Here is a 21,586-nt window from a genome sequence, read left to right on the forward strand (position 1 = left end):
GTCTGAGCGACTTCGATGTGATTGCGCCCAGACGGTGGGGGCAGGTGGGGGGTGGGTAGCACTGTGACCCACCTCTGTTGACCTTGATACCTCGGCCAGGGGCAGTTAATTGAATTTTACAGTCACCTCTCAAGACTGTGGGGAGGCTGAATGGGGAGGCAATACTGAGATCTTGGAAGAGAGAGAGGAAGTAAATCACAGAAAGAATAATGGAGGGATTCTGAATTCCAAACACATTTATAGAGTTTATTAATAATTTTAATATCATAATAGCTAACATTTCTATTATGATTTATTAACATAAATTTACTAACATTTATGTTAGTATGTTAATTTATGTTTATTAACATAAATTTTATTAACATAAAATTTACTAACATTTATTGAGCATTTCCTGTGTGTCCAGAACCATGCAAAGTATTTTATATCTATCCATCCATATGTGTTTTGTATGGGCAGGAAATCACATCTTTACTTATATTAACTCCTAGCTGATATTTAGCATTTCCTTCAATTATAAGTCTAGACAACAGATCACAATTTTATTAGCTGAGCTGTGACTTTGTCACCAATCAAAGAGGATCGACACTGCAAATCAATGAAAGGATCTAGGATATTTTCTCTGCTTTGGTATTACAAGAATTCAGACTTACATAGATATGCAGACACCAATGACTTTTTTTCATTGCTTCATGAGCTATGTCAGTGTAACCACTGAGGGTACTTTGCCATCAAATAATACCAAAATGTTCAGTTGTGATTGGTGGAAATTTACACAGATATGTCTTGGGCTAAGAAATCAATTGATTGGACTCCTATGGAAGCCTGAAAAGGGCTCTGATTGACTACTCGTTCTTATTTACATTGTTTTGTTTTCTTTTCTTTCCTTTTCATTCACTCTTTTTTAAAATGGAGATATAATTCACATTCCACAATTTTCACCCACTTAAAGTGTACAATTCAGTGGTTTTCACTATTTTCATAGAGTTATGCAACCATCAATACTCTCTAGTTCCAGAACTTTTTCACCACCCCAAAAACGTTCATTAGCAGCCGCTTCCCATTCCCTCATCCCCCAGGCCCTAGCAACCGCTAATCTACTTTCTGACTTGTTTTGTCCATTCTGAACATTTTAAATAAATAGAATCATATAATATGTGGCCTTTTGTAACTGGCTTCTTTCCCTAAGCATAATGTTTTCAAAATTCATCCATGTTGCAGCATCTATCAATACGTCTTTCCTTTTTAATGGCCAAATAATATTCCATTGTATTATAATATTGGATGTATCACATTTTATTTATCCCTTTATCAGTTGATAAACATTTGGGTCATTTTCACATTTTGGCTATTATGAATAATGTTAATATAATATTGATGTATAAGTTTTAGTGTGAACTAATTTTTTTGTTTTCAGTCTCATAGGTATTTACCTTGAAATGAGACTACTGGATCATATGGTAGCTCTATGTTTAACCTGTTGAGGAACTGCCAAACTGTTTTCAGTAGTGGCTGTACCATTTTACATTCCTACCAGCAGTGTATGAGGGATCTAACTTCTCTGTAACCTTGCCAACATTTATTATTTCCTGTTTTTTTGATATTTTTTGTTTTTCTAATTATAGCCGTTGTATTAGTCAGGGTTCTCTAGGGAAACAGAACCAACAGGAGATATCTGTAAATAGTGTGAGATTTTATAAAAGTGTCTCACACAACTGTGGGTATGCATGAGTCCAAATTCTGTAGGGCAGGCTGCAAGCTAGTACTCTGATGGAGGTATTTGATGAATTGTCCAGTAGAAGCTGCTTGGCTGAAGTAGAAACAAATGTTCTCTCTGACTGCTGAAGTTATCACCTGTCCCTTAAAAGCCTTCCACTGATTGATTGGATTAAATGTCTCTCATTGCAGAAGACACTCCCCTTAGTTGATCATAGATGTAATCAGCTATAGATGCAATCAACTGACTTATTATTTAGTCCATAAAATGTCCTTACAGTAATGTTTAGGCCTGTGCTTATTTGAGCAGGCATGAACCTAACTATCACAGCCATTATACTGTGTATGACATGGTATTTCATTGTGATTTTGGGTTTGATTTCCCTAATGATAAATGATGTTAAACATCTTTTCATGTGCTTGATGGCCACTTGTATTTTTTCTTTGGAGGAATATGTATTTAAATCTTCTGCTGATTTTTAAACTGATTGTCTTTTTATTGTTGAGGTGTAAGAGTTCTTTATGCATTTTGGATACTAGATTTTTATTAGATATATAATTTGCAAAAACTTTCTCCCATTTTTATTTTCCTCATGGTACCCTTTGATGGGCAAAAGATTTTCATTTTGATGAAGTCCATTGTATCTATTTTTCTTTAGTTGTTCATGCATTTGGTGTCACATCTAAGGACCACTGTCTAACCCAAGGCCACAAAGATTCACTCTTAGGGATTTCTTCTAAGAGTTTGTGGTTTAACTCTTCCACATAGGTGCTTGATCTATTTTGAGTTACTTTTTATAAATGGTGTGAGGTAGGGATCCAAATTTATTCTCTGGCATGTGGATGTCCCACTGTGCCAGTTTGAATCTGTGGTGGACCCCAGAAAAGCATTGTCCTTTAATCCTCATTCAATATTGCTGGGTGGGAGCATTTTGATTGTTCCCATGGAGATGTGACCCACATAATTGTGGGTGGTAACTTTTTTTTTTTTGCATGGGCAGGCACTGGGAATTGAACCCAGGTCTCCAGCATGGCAGGCAAGAACTCTACCTGCTGAGCCACCATGGCCTGCCCGGGTGGTAACTTTTGATTAGATGATTTCCATGGAGGTGTGTCTCCACCCATTGAAGGTGAAGTTGCTTATTGGAATCCTTTAAAAGTGGAAACATTTTGGAAAATGTCCCTTTTGTAGAGCCATGAGAAAGCCAGGAGATGCCACCATGTTCGCCATGTGCCCTTCTAGCTGATAGAGAAATGTTGAATATCGTTGGCCTTCTTGAACCAAGCTATCTTCAGTGGATGCCTTAAATTGGACATTTCTATAGACTTGTTTTAATTGGGACATTTTCCCAGGCTTAGAACTGTAAACTAGCAACTTATTAAACCCCCCAATTTAAAAGCCATTTTGTTTCTGATATATTGCATTCTCACAGCTAGCAAACTAGAACACCCACTGTCCCAGCACTTTGTTAAAAAGACTGTCCTTTCCTCATTGTATGGTCTTGACATCCTTGTTGAAAATTGGTTGACGATCCCACTGATCCATATGTCTATGCTCATGCCAGCACCACACTGTTTTGATCACTGTTATTTTGTAGTAAGTTATAAAATCAGAAACTCTGAATCCTCCAGATTTTTTTTTGTTTGAGATTGTTGTGGCTATTCTGGGTCTTTTGAATTTCCATATGAATTTTAGGATCAACTTGTCAATTTCTATAGAAAAGCCAGCTAGGATTTTGACAGAGATTGAATTGAGTTTGTAGACCAATTTTGAGGCACATTGCTATTAATAATATTAAGTCTCCGATCCATGAACATGGAATGTCTTTCCATTTATTTAGGTCTTGTTTAATTTCTTTCATGATGTTTTGCAGTTTTCAGTGTATATATCTTTTCTTTTCTTTTTTTTATTAATTAAAAAATTTTTTAAAAAATATAACAACACAAATATTCTTATGATCATTCCATTCTACATATATAACAAGTAATTCACAATATCATCATATAGTTGCATATTTCTCATCATGATCATTTCTTAGAACATTTGCATTAATTCAGAAAAAGAATTAAAAAGAAAACAGAAAGAAGTTCATACATACCATACCCTTTACCGCTCCCTTTCATTGATCACTAGCATTTCAATCTAAATTTATTTTAACATTTGTTCCCCCTATTATTTATTTTTATTCCATATGTTTTACTCATCTTTTGATGAGGTAGATAAAAGGAGCATCAGACAATAAAAGGAGCATCAGACACAGGATTTTCACAATCACACAGTCACATTGTGAAAGCTACATCATTATTCAGTCATCTTCAAGAAACATGGCTACTAGAACACAGCTCTACATTTTCAGGCAGTTCCCTCCAGCCTCTCCATTACATCTTGACTAACAAAGTGATATCTATTTAATACTTAAGAATAACCTCCAGGATAACCTCTCGACTCTGTTTGGAATTGCTCAGCCATTGACACTTTATTTCGCTCTTTCCCCTTTGGTTGAGAAGGTTCTCTCAATTCCTTGATGCTGAGTCTCAGCTCATTCTAGGATTTCTGTCCCACATTGCCAGGAAGGTCCACACCCCTGAGAGTCATGTCCCACATAGACAGGGGGAGGGTGGTGAGTTTGCTTGTTGTGTTGGCTGGAGAGAGAGGCCACATCTGAGCAACAAAAGAGGTTCTCTTGGGGGTGACTCTTAGGCCTAATTCTAAGTAGGCTTGACCTATCCTTTGTGGGGTTAAGTTTCATATGAACAAACCCCAAGACTGGGGCTCAGCCTATTGTTTTGGTTGTCCCCACTGCTTGTGAGAATATCAAGAATTCAACTTGGGGAAGTTGAATTTTCCCCCTTTCTCACCATTCCCCCGAGGGGACTTTGCAAATACTGTTTTATTCTTCAGTGTATTTATCTTGTACTCCTTTTGATAAATTCATTTACTTTTAATGAGAGTATTTATTAAAGGACTTTTTAATGAAAGTACTTATTAAAAGGAAAATTTTGGCTGGTAACTTTCTTTGTTTTAACATTCCATCTGTAATTTTCATCATCTTTTATAAAACGTATGAGGATTTTCAAATTCTTCATAGTCCCATAATCAACATTTGTTGATCCTTAAACATTAACTTAACTTCAACAATCATACACACTTACATATATGCATATGTATGATATATATGTAAGTATATAAATATATGTTTTGAATAAATGAATATTTATTTATTTATTTTAACATCAGCCAGGCCCCATACACCTAGCTGTGCTCTCTAGGGACCAGAGTTAATGTAAATTAAGACATTTTATCAGTTTGGGATGCATACTGTTGTACATAACAGCAAATCTTACTTTAGAGATATACCAATAAAAACTTTTTTCATATGCAACAAGAAGCTCATAGGTAGGCTCTCAGGGATGGTGTGGTGGATTATTGATGCCATCAAGATCCCAGTCTCTATCCTTAGCTTTCATTTTCAAGCCTATTGTCTCATGGCTACAAGGTGGCTATTGCACTTCCAGGCCTCTCACCTATGTTCCAGGTAGGAAAAAAGGAGGAAGTGTGAAGGAATGAAGAACTTCCCCCTGGCAAATCTTTAACTTCTTATTCAAGGGGGCAGGTCCTCTTCAGAGCTTTGGTAAGCTGACCAACATTATTTGCTTTTGTTATTTTATTGAAACCTCATTTTAACACAGATAGATAATCTTTTTTCTGCTTTACAGATGAGGAAACTGAGAAAGAACTTAAGTAACCTGCCCAAGGTCACATGGTAAGCAACAGAGCTAAGAATAACACTAATAGTATACTACATTTTTCTAGCCTATATTTCATCATTGTATACAAATCAATTTCTCATACATTTTTTTCATTTAGGTTTCACAAAACTCTGTGAGTTGGGTAAAGCAGGTATTTGAATTACCTCCATTTTGAAGAGAAATTTGAGAACCAGAGAAATAATGTTTTTCTCAACGAACCCAGTTGGCAAGTCTCAGAGCTGGGGCTCCGTCTCAGCCAATTGTCCTGTCTTCCTGATCCACGTGTCTGGCCACAGTCAATGGGTAACCTGTTCATTGAGGGAGATGGGCAAACAAAAAGAAAAGATAACCAACTGACTTCATGTGCTGCAATTTTGCATAGGCCCAGTTCTTGTGGCCTTCCTGTCATTCCCCCGTGGAGAATGCACCTGGGATCATGAGATGTGGCACTGATACTTGGTCTTGGAATGAACTGTGGCATGGAGGTGGTCAGTATTGCCTTTTACTCCTGATTCTTTCATCCTTCTGTGTGTGTGTGTTTCCAGGCTTGCTTCCAGATGGCAGTCTGCTCCCATCCTTTTCTAGATGGAAAAGTCATATTTTATCTCAAGTACTGTCATCCTCTTTGGACACAGGTAACACAGAGGAATGGGTATTTCTTGACAACCCAGCCTGATAATATGGCAAAACAAAAGGAAACAAGACAAAACAAATCCCAAACCCAAGTAAGTTTTCTGTTAGCCATGACAGAATTAAATTATGGTTAAAAGAAGAAAATCAAACAGCTCATTCATTTTCTTAAAGCCCACGTGCATCATGTCAAATATGAATCCAAGATCAGACCTTGGTGCTGGATTCTGGGAATGCTTTGAGGAAATCTGTGGTTGATTTAGCAGAGCAGGCATGGTGAAAACTTCAAAGACAGCTATTAGCTAAGCACGAAAATTTTGCAGCATTTGGGTTAAATATGCCCACTTAAAAATATGAGTATGATATTTTGGTGTTGTGTTATGAAAATTTTGATAACTACCTGATGAGCTTACTGACATCTTGATAAATTCATGATCACCAGCCTTACCTCAGTCTTTTATGTTGAGTCACAAAGTAGGTTCTCCATACAATAATTTATTGAATAACTAAGAGTCAAGCTGACATAGTGAATTGATCACTGGAATTTTGATACCACAAGATGAATATTTTTTTTAAAAAATCTATGTATTCTATGGTTATTTCATGATTCAAAATGATCTTTTTTATATATTTTTTTGTTGTGGGTAAATATATCTAAGATTTTCCATTTTAACCATTTTTAAGTGTACAATTTGATGGCATTATTATATTCACAATCCAGTACAATCATCACCCCTATCAATTTCCAAAACTTTTCACCCCCCTGCAGCAGAAACTCCATACCTGTTAGAAAATAATGCTCCATTCCTCCAGTTCCTGGTAACCTCTGATCTACTTTCTGTCCCTATAAATTTGCTTACTCTAGATGTTTCATATAAATGAAATCATATGATACCTGCCCTTTTGTGTCTGGCTTATTTCACTCAACATGATATCTTCAAGGTTCATCTGTGTTGCAGCTGTGATCAGAACTTTATTTCTTTTTATGGTTAAATATTATTCCATTGTATGGACAGACCACATTTTGTTTAGCCATTCATCTGTTGATGGACATTCAGGTTGTTTTCGCCTTTTGGGTAGAGTGAGTAATGCTCCTATGGACACTGGTGTGTAAGTATTTGTTTGCATTCCTGCATAATACAAAAGTGTTTTTCAGAGCATTTATATGAGTTGTTCTCCCGCCATCAGAATATAAAATTTCATGTTGATGTGCTTTCTTGCCCATTCTTGGTATTATTGGGTGTGATCTAAATGGCTGGCTCTGTCCTATATCAACTTTTCATATATGAATGGGTCTGTTTTTGGATTTCCTAAGTGTATCTAAGACGCAGTGTCTAAATGACGGTAGCTTTCTTGTAATTCTTGATTTCTGGTTGTGCAAGTTCTCCAAGTTGTTCTTTTTTAAAAGGAACATCTTCCCATCTCAATGAATGGCAATTCCATCCTTCCAATAGCTCAGATTAAAAACTTTGGCGTCACCTTGACTCCTGGCTTCTTTCACATTCATTGGCAAAACCATCAGCAAATCCTGGTGGCTGTACTTTGAAAAGAAATGGCTAACCTAACCATTTTTTACCACCTTCACTGCTATCGTCCTAGTCCAAGCTACCATATCTTTGTCTGCCTGAGCTGGTGAAATAACCTTCTGGCTGTAATCCCTGCTTCTTCCCTTGCCCTCTTATAAGCCAAATTAATACAGTCAGCAGATGATTCTTATAAAAAATGTAAGACAAGTCATAAACCCCTTTGTTCAGAATTCTCCTGTTCCACATCATGCTCAGGCTGCTCTGCTCCTGCTCCCTCCACTCCAGCCACCCCGCCTCTTTGGGACTCCCTGGGCAGGTCCCTATGGCAAAGCTGCTCCCTCTGCCTACACCACTGTTTCACCAGGAAGCTCCATGTCTCACTCTCCCACATCCTCCGGTCTCTACTTCCCCATGGGCCCTCTCACCCCTGGCCCAGCACTGACTTAAGACTTAAAAAGATGTTTTTTCCAAAGAAGATACACAAATGGCCAATAAGCACATAGAAAGATGTTCAGCATCATTAGTCATCAGGGAGATATGAGATGCTACTTCACGCTCATTAAAATTGCTATTACTTAAAAAACAAATATTGACAAGGATGAGGAGAAATTGGAACCCTTACGCATTGCTGGCGGGAATGTAAAATGGTGCAGCTCATTGCTTTTTTAAATTATCACAAAGTCTTTTTTTTTATTTTTAAAGAAGATTTTATTTGGAAGTTTTTGTAAATTCAGTATTTAATATCTTTCTAAATCTTGGTATTTTATTTTTTCTTGTATAATATAAAGAATATATGATGAATGTTTTCACCAAGCCCCATATGAATACCAATAACCCTCTTCCAGCATCTCATGTGTTGGAGAAATGTTGCCCTTTTCTCTTTAGGCACTTGCTAGGAGAGGTAGGACTTGTTTCTGGGCTCAGATTCCCCTCTGCATTTTGTTCTCTGTAGTAAAACCGAGCTTACAATCTGTGCTATTCTGATTTATTGTCTTGACTCTTGAGTCCCCATGTTACCACTGTCATACCTTCTACAACATTGAAGCATACAGCAAAACCTTTTAAGGGTTGGATTTGGTAACTAGGGGTGGGATGCCTTCTGATTTTTCAGGGTTCTGAAAGTATTTGCTTTGTGTGTTTCTTGTAGTGTTGCAGCCTCACAACTTGGTTATGGGGGAAACTTAAAAATAAGTAACAACTGAAAAAGGTCTGTATTGTTCATATTTGTAGTACAAAGAATAGTATAAATGAGAAGAAGGGAATGTTTGGGGACAGAGATGAAGATAGAATGACTATTTTTTACTTTTCATTTCATTTTCCTCAGTGCATTTGTTGGATAGAAGTGGATAGTGGAGAAGAAGAGTCTGGAAAGAAAGCCTGACCATTCAGTTGCTTAAAGTTTAGTAAATTTTGACTTTTTTTTTCTTTTTTTGTGAAAAATAACATATATACAAAAAGGCAATTAATTTCAAAGCACATCACAACAATTAGCTGTAGAACAGATTTCAGAGTTTGGTATGGGTTACAATTCCACAATTTTAGGTATTTACCTCTAGCTGCTTTAAGGTGTTGGAGGTTAAAAAGTATCAATATAATGATTCTGTAATCATACATGTTTGTTAAACCCTACCTTCTCTGTATAACTCCATCATCACCTTTGATCTTTCTATCCCATTCTTTAGGGGCATTTGGGCTATGCCCATTCTCACTTTTTCATGTTGGAAGGGGCTATCAATAATATGGGGTAGGGAGATGGGAACTAGCTGATGTTCTGCAGAGGCTGGCCCCTCTAGGTTTCAGGATTATTTGGTCCAGGGAGCCATCTGGAGGTTGTAGTTTTCTGGAAAGTAACTCTAGTGCGTGGAATCGTTATAGAATCTTATATAATGTCCTAAATATTCTTTAGGATTGGCTAGAATGGTTTTCATTGAGGTTTGGCAAGTTATGATAGGTAGCAATGTCTAACTGAAGCTTGCGTAGAAGTTACCTCCAGATTATCCTCTCGACTCTGTTTGAATTCTGCCAGCCACCGATACCTTATTTGTTACTCTTCTTTTCCTCCTTTTGGTCAAGATGGCATTGTTGATCCCCTGGTACCAGGGCCAGTCTCATCCCTGGGAGTCCTCTCCCAAACCACCAGGGAGAATTTCATCCCTGGATGTCCTGACCCATGCAGGGGAGAAGGCAATGATTTCACTTGCAGAGTTGGGCTTAAAGAGAGTGAGGCCACATCTGAACAACAAAAGAGATCCTCCAAAAAAAAAAAAAAAAAAAAAAAGGGCAGGCAATGGTGGCACAGTGGCAGTGTTCTAGCCTGCCGTGCTGGAGGCCCAGGTTCGATTCCCGGTGCCTGCCCATGCAACTCTTAGGACATACCTATAGGTAGGCTAAGCTTCTCTGCTACATATATAAGCTTCACAAGAGAAAGCCTCAAAATCAAGGGCTTGACCTATTGATTTGGGTACCCCTAATGTCTGACACAGTATCAGGGGTTTCCCCAGTGGTAAAGTTTAATAGTTCTATATTATTTCTCCCATTCCTCAAGGAACTTTGCCAATACTTTTTGATTATCTGCTTAATATATTCTTGGATATACCCAGGCATTACATTAAACTATACAGGATTAAAGGCCCTCATTTTTGTTCTAGGCTCCCTGTGTTTCGATTGTTTAAATGAGCTATCTAGACAGGTTGAGTTAGCACTCAGTGGAATTTATAGCAGATTAGACACTACAAAAGAGCAGATTAGTAAATTTAAGAAATAGTAATGGATATTATTCCCATTAAAGGCCAGCAAGGAAAAAGGAAAGAACACTAGATTCTCTATTTCTTGTGGGACAATATCAAGCAGCCTAACATAGATCTAATTAAAGTCTCACAAGGAGGAGGATCAGGATAGAAAAATATTTGAATAAACCATGGCCCCAAATTGTCCAAATGTGATGAAAATTATAAATTCCCAGGTCCAAGAAACTCAGTGAACTCCAAACAGTACAAACATAGAGTAATCCATGCCAAAACACCTCATTACCAAATTTCAGGCAGTACTTACAGGAACTTTTATGAAACATTCAAGCAACATATCCAATCTTACATGAACTATTCTAGAATAGAAAAAGAGGGAAACCTCTCTAACTCTTTTGATGGAGCTGTTGTATTCTTTTTTATTTATTTATTTATTTATTTATTTTTACATGGGCAGGCACCGGAAATCGAACCCAGATCCTCTGGCATGGCAGGCGAGCATTCTTGCCTGCTGAGCCACTGTGGCACGCCCTGTTGTATTCTTAATACCAAAATATTTAAAGACTATATAAGAAAAATGGCAAGCTACTATTACTCATGAATATAGATGAAAAATTTCCAACAAAATAGAAATGAACTAAATCTAGAAATACATAGAAAAAAAATCCCACCGTTTCCCTTCTCTCAAGGATTACAGTTCTGCACTGCCTCTTGTCCAGTGTCTTGAAATCTATGATTTCATATATTTTGTCCACTTTTCTAGTTGTTTACAGTGGGAGGGTGGGCCCAGATCCAGTGTCTCCATCATGGCCGAAAATGGAAATTCTCCATCCATTGAGGGTTTTTTTTTCTCTCTCTTTTAATTTTTTTGAGGTAAATTTCACATGACATAAAATTAACCATTTTAAAGTGAAGAATAATTCAGTGATATTCAGTATATTGACAATGCTGTGCCAACTAATACCACTATCTAGTTCCAAAACATTTCATCACCCCTAAAGGAAACCCCTGACCAATTTAAGCATTTATTCTCCATTCTCCCTACTCCCCAGTACTGATTTCAGTATCTATGGATTTACCCTGACTGGATATTTCATAGAAATTGAATCATAGAATATGCAATCACTCAGTATAATGTTTTTGAGATTCATCCATGTTGTAGTGTCTATCAGTATTTCATTCCTTTGTATAGATGAATAATATTCCAATTAAATTTCGATTAATATATCTTTCATTTTAAAATGTTCTATTTGTTTTTTTTTTCAGATCTTACTGGTCATTTTTTATAGTCTTATTCCTTATTGACATTTTTAATCTCTCTTTTATTCAAGCATTTTAAACATACATATTGTAGATTTTTTATAGCTGATCATTTTAATATCCAGGTTTCATAAAGATCTGATTCTGCTGTTTGTTTTAATTCTTGCTTTTGGTGCTTTTTTCCCTCTTGCTTTTGTGATTTTTTGAAAAATTTTGAACTCATATTGATTAAAACTTTATCTGTGAGAAACTTTTTTTTAGAATGTTAAAAAATGAATTTTTATTCTGATTTTTTCAAATAATGGCCCCTACTGTTTTCCAGCCCTTCAGTTTTTGACATTGCTTCCCCTATCCCCAATTCTGTGAGAAGCTGTTAGGACTCGAATTGAGAACATTTTCCTCTAGATAGAATTTGTGCTTGTCTCTGGTATGTCCCTGGGGATCACTTTCAGTCCAAGACCATAATTTAAATCAGTTTCTCTGCCTCAAGATTTTTTTGACCATGTCGTTTCTTGAATTCAAGCCACAAACTCTCAGGAGGATGAATTTATGGTTATTAATCCCCATAGGAGACTTTTGCTTCTGTACTAAGAGCCTGATCTAGAACAGATGCTCTTCCCTCTTTAGCTCCTTTTGGGAACACACAAACACACACACACACACATTTTTAGTTCACCCCTTCACTGTGTATTTGCCCTTTGGGGATCTCAGTGATTTGTGGGGGCCTTATCTCCTAACTCCTATGGGATTGGCATAAACCTTTAGGGCGACTCTTGGCCTTAGTCCCTGCTTGCTTCTTTGAATTACTGCTCCTATTGCACTTTTATTCTCTGAGGTTTTACCCTATTTCTCACCATGTCATCTGTGTTTTTAAAAATGTTTCTTTTCAGGTGTTTTGTTGCAGGTGGATTTTCAGCATAGCTTTACCTCCTTGTTGCTAGATAGGGAATGCTGGCCCCGACAGTCTAAAACACCTAGGCCAATGGTTCTTCCTCACCCTTTTCCTTTGCAGCATTTATACAGTTGGAAGAAACAATGGTGCACATATATGGTATGATAGCAGTCTGCCATCAGAATGTGCAGGTCTGACCTCTCCTCCCAGCAAGACACCTGTTGAACAAGAAGAAGCCCTAGAACTGACTGATGCTATCTGTCACCAGGAAGGAGGCACTGGCCATTCATTTTCACCTGAGCTGGCAAGTGAAGCCTCTTCAGCTGTCCTGGTGAACCAGGCTGACTAAGTCTTATGAAGTTGACTTGTACTTTCCAAGAAGACATATTGAAGCCCTAACCCCCAATACTTTAGCATGAGAACTTCTTAGGAAATAGGACCCTTGTGAACGGAATTAGTTAAGATGAGGTCATCCTGGGGTAGACTGTACTCTCTATCCAGTAGGACAGTATCCCTATGAGAAGAGAAGAGAGACAGTCACACAAGGGAGAAGCCAGGTGACGACAGGGGCATGGATGGAGTGAGGTAGCCACAAGCCAAAGAATGCTGAGGATGGATGAAGGCCACCGGAAGCAAGAAGAGGCAAGAAGGACTTTCCCCTGCAACCTTCAGAGGGAGTGTGACCCTGCTCACACCTTGATTTCATACCTCTAGCCTCCAGAACAGCAAGAGAATAAATTCCTGTTGTTTTAAGCCCACCAACTTGAGGCCCTTTGCCATGGCAGCCTCAGGGAACCAGGACACTAAGCAAGGTCAGCTCTGAGGGCTTCTAGTGGGGATGACATCCATTCGACCCTGGGTCGTGGACAAGACTCCTGGATGAAGTCAACTCCCCCTGCCTACCTTCCAGAGCTCCCCACCTGTGAGATGCTGTTCTTTCAGGACAACCTGTACCTTCCAAATCACTTGGGCCTGGAGAACATGCCCGGAATTTGCTTGGCAGCACCCGTACATTCCAGATGCCTGCATAGGGAGGCCACACCCAGACTCCCAACAGGAATCTCAGCCAACTGCGCTCCTGCACACCTTTCACACCTTCTCAAGTGTCTCTGCCTCCTGGTTTGAGCTGTGATGCTGTCAGGTAGGGCAGCTGTGTGCTCCTGCCTTTGGGCATGACATCCTTTATCCTGGCAAGAGAGTTTCTTTTGATCTGAAGCACGCTTCTGCAATTGTCCCGGTTCCAACCTTCTGAGCAGATTCAACTTGGGGGATCCGTGGGCCCCTCTTGCTTTGTACAGGCTTCTTCCTCCAGGCCTCACAAGCCTTCCCCGACCTCCAAAGACACGGCCCTGACCTGTGATGTCCCCCTCCCTCGTGCCTACTGCCATCCTGCTCATCCTCCAGACATGGCCCACCTCTCCAGCCTCTGTGGGTGATTTTTGTCCTGAGAATTCCTGGCCACTAATTCCCCTACCCTTTCAAGGCCCATGTCCAGAGTTGCTGGTTTATAACAGCTGGCACTTAGGAATATTTGCTACGTACCAGGTACTGTGCTAAGTGCTTTCTTTGTCTGATTTGTTGGAATCCTCACAGCAGCCCTACGATCTTCATTTCATAGACAGAAAGCCTCGGTTGAGAGAGATTAGGTAACTAGCCCAAGGTTGGCAGGCAAGCCATGGAGCGGGATCTGAAGCCCACAGCTCTTACCACACTGGCTACCATGGTCTCCTCCAGAATCCTCAGAGTCTCCTTCACGTCCCTTATCTCAGAAGCCACTCCCATTGCAATCTGTATAATTCGCATGTCCCTGAAGCATTTTCCCCTCCACCGCTCATGTCTTTCTCCCCTTCCCCACTTGTCAGGAGCAGACAGTGCCTCTCTGTTGAATGGATTGAAATCTATGGCTGTGAGGGGCCAGAGGTCTCTGGAAGAGTTGGGGAAGGAGAGGGGCTAAACTGCCAGCCCCATGCCAGGGCCTGTCCGTTGTGGCTGGACATTGGTGGGGACACTTCCTGCGGAGAGGGCCCTGTCCTCAGGCTCACATGCTCCACCGAGGACTCCAGAGGAGGCCCAGCCCAGGCCTGAGGAGTCAAGTGAGGGCGCGGTGGCCTGGCTGCAGCAGGAGGAGATTAATACAGCTCCTGCCTTCTTGGGATCCTTAAGCGGCCCAAGAATGTGATTTTAGTTCTGCCCTAGCAGCTGCCCTGAGCTTTTCAGGCTTAGCCTTCCTTCCCTAGCCTCACCCAGCCTCAGGAACCAGCACGCTGGCCTCAGTCCCAACACACGGATGGGCTGGTTGTCCAGCCTTGGCCTCTGGGGAAGGACGCTGCTTGCCTGCTGCCTGCCAGCCTGAGGGAGTCCTGGCCCTTCCTGGGGTTGCAGCAGGGGCAATTGCCACTCCTGCCCTCCTCCACTATATGACTAAATCTCCCTCTCCCCCTGAGTGGGCTGGACTATGTTCCCCCCCAAAATGCGACCAAGTTCTAATACCCTATACCTGTGAATATGACTTTATTTGGGAAAGGGCTCTTTGCAGATGCAATTAATTTAAGAATCTGAAGATAATCTTATCCCGAATTGTTCAGGTAGGCCTTAAATCTAATGATAGATGTCCTTATAAGAGGGAAACAGAGGGAGATTTGAGATACAGAGACAGGGAAATTGGAGGCAGAGGGGAGTGAGGCCACCCCAAGCCAAGGAAATTGGAGAGTCTCCCCTGGAGTTTTCAGAGTGAGTGTCACCCTGTTGACGCCTTGATTTCGGATGTCTGGCCTTCAGAACTGTGAGGAATAAAACCCTATTGTTTCAGGCCACTCAGTTGCCAATACTTTGTTAAGTATTTATTAAGCCACAGAAACGAATCTATCCCCCAGCCATGGATTTGTGTCCCGGGAAGCAAGATCTACCTTGGTCCTCCCTCTCCTGCTCTGGGGAAACTGATCCTACCAACCAGATACTGAGATGCTTAGCACTTTGCATGTACCAGGTACCCAACAAAAGTGAGTGGCATTGAACTGGATTTGGGGTGGGGGGCTTCCATGCTTTTAATGTTACTAGGATTTGAAAATGGTAGGGTACCTTTTGGGAAGAGGGTGAAAGCTCTTCAAGCAGCCCTTCTTGGGGTAGAGCCTGCGATCCCATCTCAAGGACCTGCTATTTCCTCCTGAATATTCTAGGCTAGAGAGGAAATAAAGGTACAGTTGCACAAGATGGTGGGGAGAGGTGGAAAGATGACTGGGTAAACATAATGGAAATTTTTATGTGGTTTTCTCCCATGATAGGATAGAATTCAGGATTACATTTGTCCTGACCTTGTGGTCTGGCCTAACTTACTCCTTGTCAGCATAGCAAGCTTAGTACATCCTTCCCCAGGGTCTATATTTGCTCTGGCCACTCCAGTAATGCCCAGTTTCCTACAACATGCCCCACGCCACCCCCCCACCCCCCTAAAATGCTTTCTTTAGTCCCACACCTGCCTGTCAGTTCCTGCTACTCCCTTCAGGATGCGTTCTCAAGCCACCCCACCACTGGGGGAATCTCAACACTCTAGGGAAGCAGGTTTGTTTAAAATTTATCTTTAGCATTCAGCAGTGTAGCATGTTGCTTTACACATGATAAGTACACAATAGGGGTTGTTTAATTAAATTGGGTTAATCTTGGCTGGTAGTGGGTGTGACTGGGAAGAATTCTAACCTAGGAGTCATTCCCAGAACCCAGATATTCTTTTTCAGTATAAACACAAACCATTTAAAAAAATTTTTATTAATAAAACCAGTCAACATCCAATATGAACATTCTTTTTTTATCACATAGTTGTGTATTCATCATCATGATAATTTCTTAGAACATTTGCATCAATTCAGAAGAAGAAATAAAAAGAAAGCAGAAAAAAATTTCATACATTCCATACCCCTTATGCCTCCCATTCATTGATCACTACCATTTCAATCTACTAAATTTATTTTGACATCTGTTCCCTCTATTATTTATTTTATTTTTAATCCATATGTTTTAGTCATCTGTCGATAAGGTAGATAAAAGAAGCATCAGACACAAGTTTTTCACAATCACAGAGTCACATTGCGAAAGCTATATCATTATACAATCATCTTCAAGAAACGTGGCTACTGGAACACAGCTCTACATTTTCAAGCAGTTCCCTCCAGCCTCTCTGTTACGCCTTAACTAAAAAGGTGATATCTATTTAATGCGTAAGAATAACCTCCAGGATAACCTTTCGACTCTGTTTGGAATGTCTCAGCCATTGACACTTTATTTTGTTTCATTTTGCTTTTCCCCCTTTCAGTCGAGAAAGTTTTCTCAATCCCTTGGTACTGAGTCCCAGCTCATTCTAGGATTTCTGTCACATGTTGCCAGGAAGGTCCACACCCCTGGGAGTCATGTCCCATGTAGAGAGTGGAGGGCAGTGAGTTTGCTTGTTGTGTTGGCTGAGAGAGAGAGGCCTAATTAGACTCTTAGGCCTAATTTTAAGTAGGCTTAGCCTATCTTTTGTGGGGTTAAGTTTCATATAAACAAACCCCAAGACTGGGGGCTCAGCCTATAGCTTTGGTTGTCTACACTGCTTGTGAGAATATCAAGAATTCAACTTGGGAGGTTGAATTTTCCCCCTTTCTCACCATTCCCCCAAGGGGACTTTGCATATACTTTTTTATTCACAAACACAAAACCATTTTGATAGCACTAAAGTATTTTAGGCACAGCTAAAAGTAGAGATCCACTTTTAATGGGAGAATTAAGCTCTAAAGAGCATTAGGTTGATTAGAAAAATCTTTTTGACCCTCAAAACCTGTGTGAGCCCCTTTTGGTCTAAGTAGAAACTTCTGATAGCTACTTGGTCATCTGTACATCTTCTTTGGAGAAATGTTCATTCATAGCCTTTGCCCTTTTTAAAAAAATAATTATTTTTTAAATTAAAAAATATGTATAACAACAAATGCAAACATTCTTAACTTATGATCATTACATTCTACATATATAATCAGTAATTTGCAATATCATCACATAGTTGCATATTCATCATCATGATCATTTCTTAGAACATTTGCATCGATTCAGAAGAAGAAATAAAAGACAACAGAAAAAAATTCATACATACCATACCCCTTACGCCTCCCTTTCATTGATCACTAGCATTTCAATCTAAATTTATTTTAACATTTGTTCCCCCTATTATTTATTTTTATTCCATATATTTTACTCGTCTGTTGATAAGGTAAATAAAAGGAGCATCAGACACAAGGTTTTCACAATCACACAGTCACATTGTGAAAGCTATGTCATTATACAATCATCATCAAGAAACATGGCTACTGGAACACAGCTCTACATTTTCAGGCAGTTCCCTCCAGCCTCTCCATTACATCTTGACTAACAAAATGATATCTATTTAATGCATAAGAATAACCTTCAGGATAACCTTTTGACTCTGTTTGGAATCTCTCAGCCATTGACACTTTGTGTCATTTCACTCTTCCCCCTTTTGGTCGAGAAAGTTTTCTCAATCCCTTGATGCTGAGTCTCAGTTCATTCTAGGATTTCTGTCCCACATTGCCAGGAAGGTCCACACCCCCTGGGAGTCATGTCCCACGTAGACAGGGGGAGGGTGGTGAGTTTGCTTGTTGTGTTGGCTAGAGAGAGAGGCCACATCTGAGCAACAAAAGAGGTTCTCTTGGGGGTGACTCTTAGGCCTAATTTTAAGTAGGCTTGACCTATCCTTTGTGTGGGGTTAAGTTTCTTATGAACAAACCCCCAAGACTGGGAGCTCAGCCTATAGCTTTGGTTGTCCACACTGCTTGTGAGAATATCAAGAATTCAACTGGGGGAAGTTGAATTTTCCCCCTTTCCTTTGCCCTTTTTTTATAGCGAACACTTTAGAAACCCTTTCTCATTTGTTTCTGTGCATACTTTTCTACTATTTCCTTTGTGGTCACCATGGGGCTTAAATTTAACATCCTAAATCTGTAACAATCTCATTTGGTTTGGCACCAACTTAACTTCAATAGTATAGACACACTATGTTCCTATACATCTCTGTCCCCCCCACCTTTGTGTAGTTCTTGTGCAAATTACACATTTTAAGTCCAAACCTTTGATTTATCATTAGTTTTTATGCATCTGCATTTTAGATCCTGTAGGAAATAAGAAGTGGAGTTATGAACCAGAAATACAATAGTACAGGCAATTATATTTACACCTGTCATTGCCCTTACCAGAGAGAGATCTTTATTTCTTCATGTGGCTTCCATCTATTGTTTATTGTCCTTTCCTTTCAGAATACTCTTTAGCATGTCTTATAGGACTAGTCTAGTGGTGAAGAGCTCCTTTAGGTTTTGTTTACCTGGGAATGTTTTAATCTGTCTTTTATTTTCGAAAGACAGTTTCTCCAGATAATAGAATTCTTAACTAGCAGTTTTTACTTTCAGCACTTTAAATATGTCATCTGATTGCCTTCTTGCCTCCATGGTTTCCTGTGAGAAATTGGCACTTAATCTTATTGAGTCTCCCTTGTATGTTGCTTCTCTTTTGCAGCTTTCAGAATTCTCTCTTTTATCTTTGACATTTGATAATTTGTTATCATATATCTTAGTGTGGGTTTATTTGCATTTATGCTGTTTGGATTTTGTTGAGCATCTTGGATGTGTATAGTCATGTCTTTTGTTAAGTTTGGGAAGTTTTTGAGCATTATTTCTCCCTTTCTTTTCTTCTCCTCCTGGGACTCCCACAATGTGTTTATTGGTATGTTTGATGATGTCCTATAGGTTCCTCAGGTTCTGTTCACTTTTCTTCATTCTTTCTTCTTCCTGCTCCTCAGAGGAATGATTTCCCTTGTTTTATCTTCAAGTTCACTGATTTTTCGGCCAGCTCTAGCTCCAATCTGCTGTTGATTCCTTCTAGGGAACTTTTACTTTCCTTTATTGTGTCTACAGCTCTGTTTGGTTGCTTTTCATGACTCTTTATTGACATTCTCTTTGTGTTCATCTGTTGCTTTCCTTATTTGATTTACTTCTTTGTCCATGTTTTCATTAGCTCTTTGAACCTATGTAGGACCATTTAAATTTAAAAAATTGTCTTCTATGTCCAAGCTCTGATTTTTTTCGTCGATGGCTTCTAATTCTTTTTCCTGTTCATTTGCATGAGTCGTCACTTCTTGTTTCTTTATATATTTTCTAATACTTTGTTACAAATGGAACATTTTGATATTTTAAATTATATCTCTGAAATTTAAACATGGAGGCATCTCTTCCTTAAGCATGTATCTAGCCTAGCTAGTGTTATGAGAGATTTTCTTGAATGTCAGGTGCTAACCAAAAAAAAAAAGAAAGAAAGAAAGAGGGAAAAGACACCTTTCTCAGTCTTTGCCGATTAGCCTGTGTAAGCTCCTTCAGAGTTTAGCTGTCTTAACAATAAGTTTAGGGAAAAGCCTGAAGCACAAGTACAGCATCCTCCCCAGTCTTTTCTGCACGTATGTCTTATCCCAAGCAAGCTCATGTGGCCCTAGGAATTCAATTCCCCCATTTACCCAGATCCAGATTTCCTTTCTGCACTAGGAAACAGTGTCTCTTCACAGTCCTGGGCACTGTAACTGTATGCCCCACAGCCAGCAAACCTTTGCCTCACAGAGCTGTGATTTGACTGTGTTCTTACTGTGTCCTGTAGGACAGCTCTATGAGCTGCCTTACTATATACAGGACAAGTTCTGGGACTGCAAGCCTGTGAGTGTCCTGCTTCAGACTCTTTGGTCATTACCAGACAGATTGGCAGAGATAAGCATACCCACAGTATGTGAGAAGGGTTACTCTGCTCCCTGTGGAACTGGGCCCAGGGACCAGGGAGAGGCTGGCAAAGGCACCATGAGATCTTAGGTTTGTTTTGTATTTCATTTTACCTTTTATTTTCAGAGACTTATAAAATCTGCTATTGTTTTAGAATATGCAAAATATTTACATTGTTCCTAATTCACATCTGAAAATGAGGTATATTAAAAACAAGTCCTCCCATGCTGGAGACCTGGGTTTAGTTCCTGGACTATGCACCCCCCGCCCCCAGTCCTCTATCACTGTCCTCTTTTGTCCTTCCTAATGTTATAGAAAATTTTCTATTAAATTGTATCTGATCATTCAATGTCAGTTCCACAAGTAAAAATATGTATTTAATGTTACTTTATGTCAATACCTCTCCATTCATTTGCTCAAGGAAGATATTCCCTAAATTCTTGCAGGTTAATAGTTAGTCTGCCCCCTTTGTAATATAACTAAGATGTCTGGATATAAAATTCTTGGCTCTCAATATCTCTGTTCTAGTATCTTAAATATGAATTTGTCTTTTTCAAAATCATTGTTTTTGAATAGAGTGGTGAAGACCTCATTTTCTTTCCTAAAGTCTTGGCCTATTTACCCAGATGCTGAAAGGATATTTTGCTGTTTTTTTCCCCTTAAAGTTCACTAATTTTACTAGATTAAATTTGTTATTATTCAGTCTGGGTTTATTTTTCCTGGTTTCCAGTCTTTTAGTTTCTATTTTAAAACTTTTTGTTCCAGGAAAGTTTTCTTGAATTTCAGCTTTTGTATCTATTTTCCATAAAATAATCTTATTTTTATATTTATTTTCTTTGTTTCTTCCTCAGGGACTCTTATTGCTTATTTGTTGGATTTTCTTTGCTATTTTCAATAAATAGTTACCACTTTTATTGATCTTATTTTTATTCTTTCTTCATTTCTCCTCTGAATTTTAAAATTTTCCTTTTTTTACCTCTACTTATTTTACCTTCTACTTATCTGTTGAATTTATTCCCTCTTTTACTCCTTATACATTAGTGCAATGATTTTTTCTAATCATTTTTCAATGTCTAACATCTCATTTCTGAGTTTTACTAATTCTGACTTATGTTGTTCTTTTACATCTTCCATCGTTTTCTTCTTTCTTTTAGCATGTTTTGAAATATTAGGCTGTAGTTTATACATCTTTGGAGGGATTTCTTTTTGGCTTGCCTTCATTGTAAAGACATTATTCTGCTACTCATTCTTTTTGTTATTCTAATAACTTTGCAT

The 21,586-nt window shown here is 39.0% G+C and overlaps 1 protein-coding gene across 1 annotated transcript in view; it reads left to right on the forward strand.

The window, feature by feature from the left end:
• The first annotated feature begins 3,774 nt into the window (after positions 1-3,774).
• The window catches only part of ADCY9 (adenylate cyclase 9), a 215,169-nt gene continuing 197,357 nt past the window's right edge, over positions 3,775-21,586 (forward strand). Inside the window, exons 1-3 of the mRNA XM_077141971.1 lie at positions 3,775-5,480; positions 5,585-5,769; positions 5,849-5,954. The gene's annotated coding sequence lies outside the window, so the exon portion shown is untranslated. The remainder of the gene's footprint in view (positions 5,481-5,584; positions 5,770-5,848; positions 5,955-21,586) is intronic.

This window comes from Tamandua tetradactyla, chromosome 23 (assembly GCF_023851605.1).
Source record: "Tamandua tetradactyla isolate mTamTet1 chromosome 23, mTamTet1.pri, whole genome shotgun sequence".
In the NCBI taxonomy this organism is placed as follows: domain Eukaryota; kingdom Metazoa; phylum Chordata; class Mammalia; order Pilosa; family Myrmecophagidae; genus Tamandua; species Tamandua tetradactyla.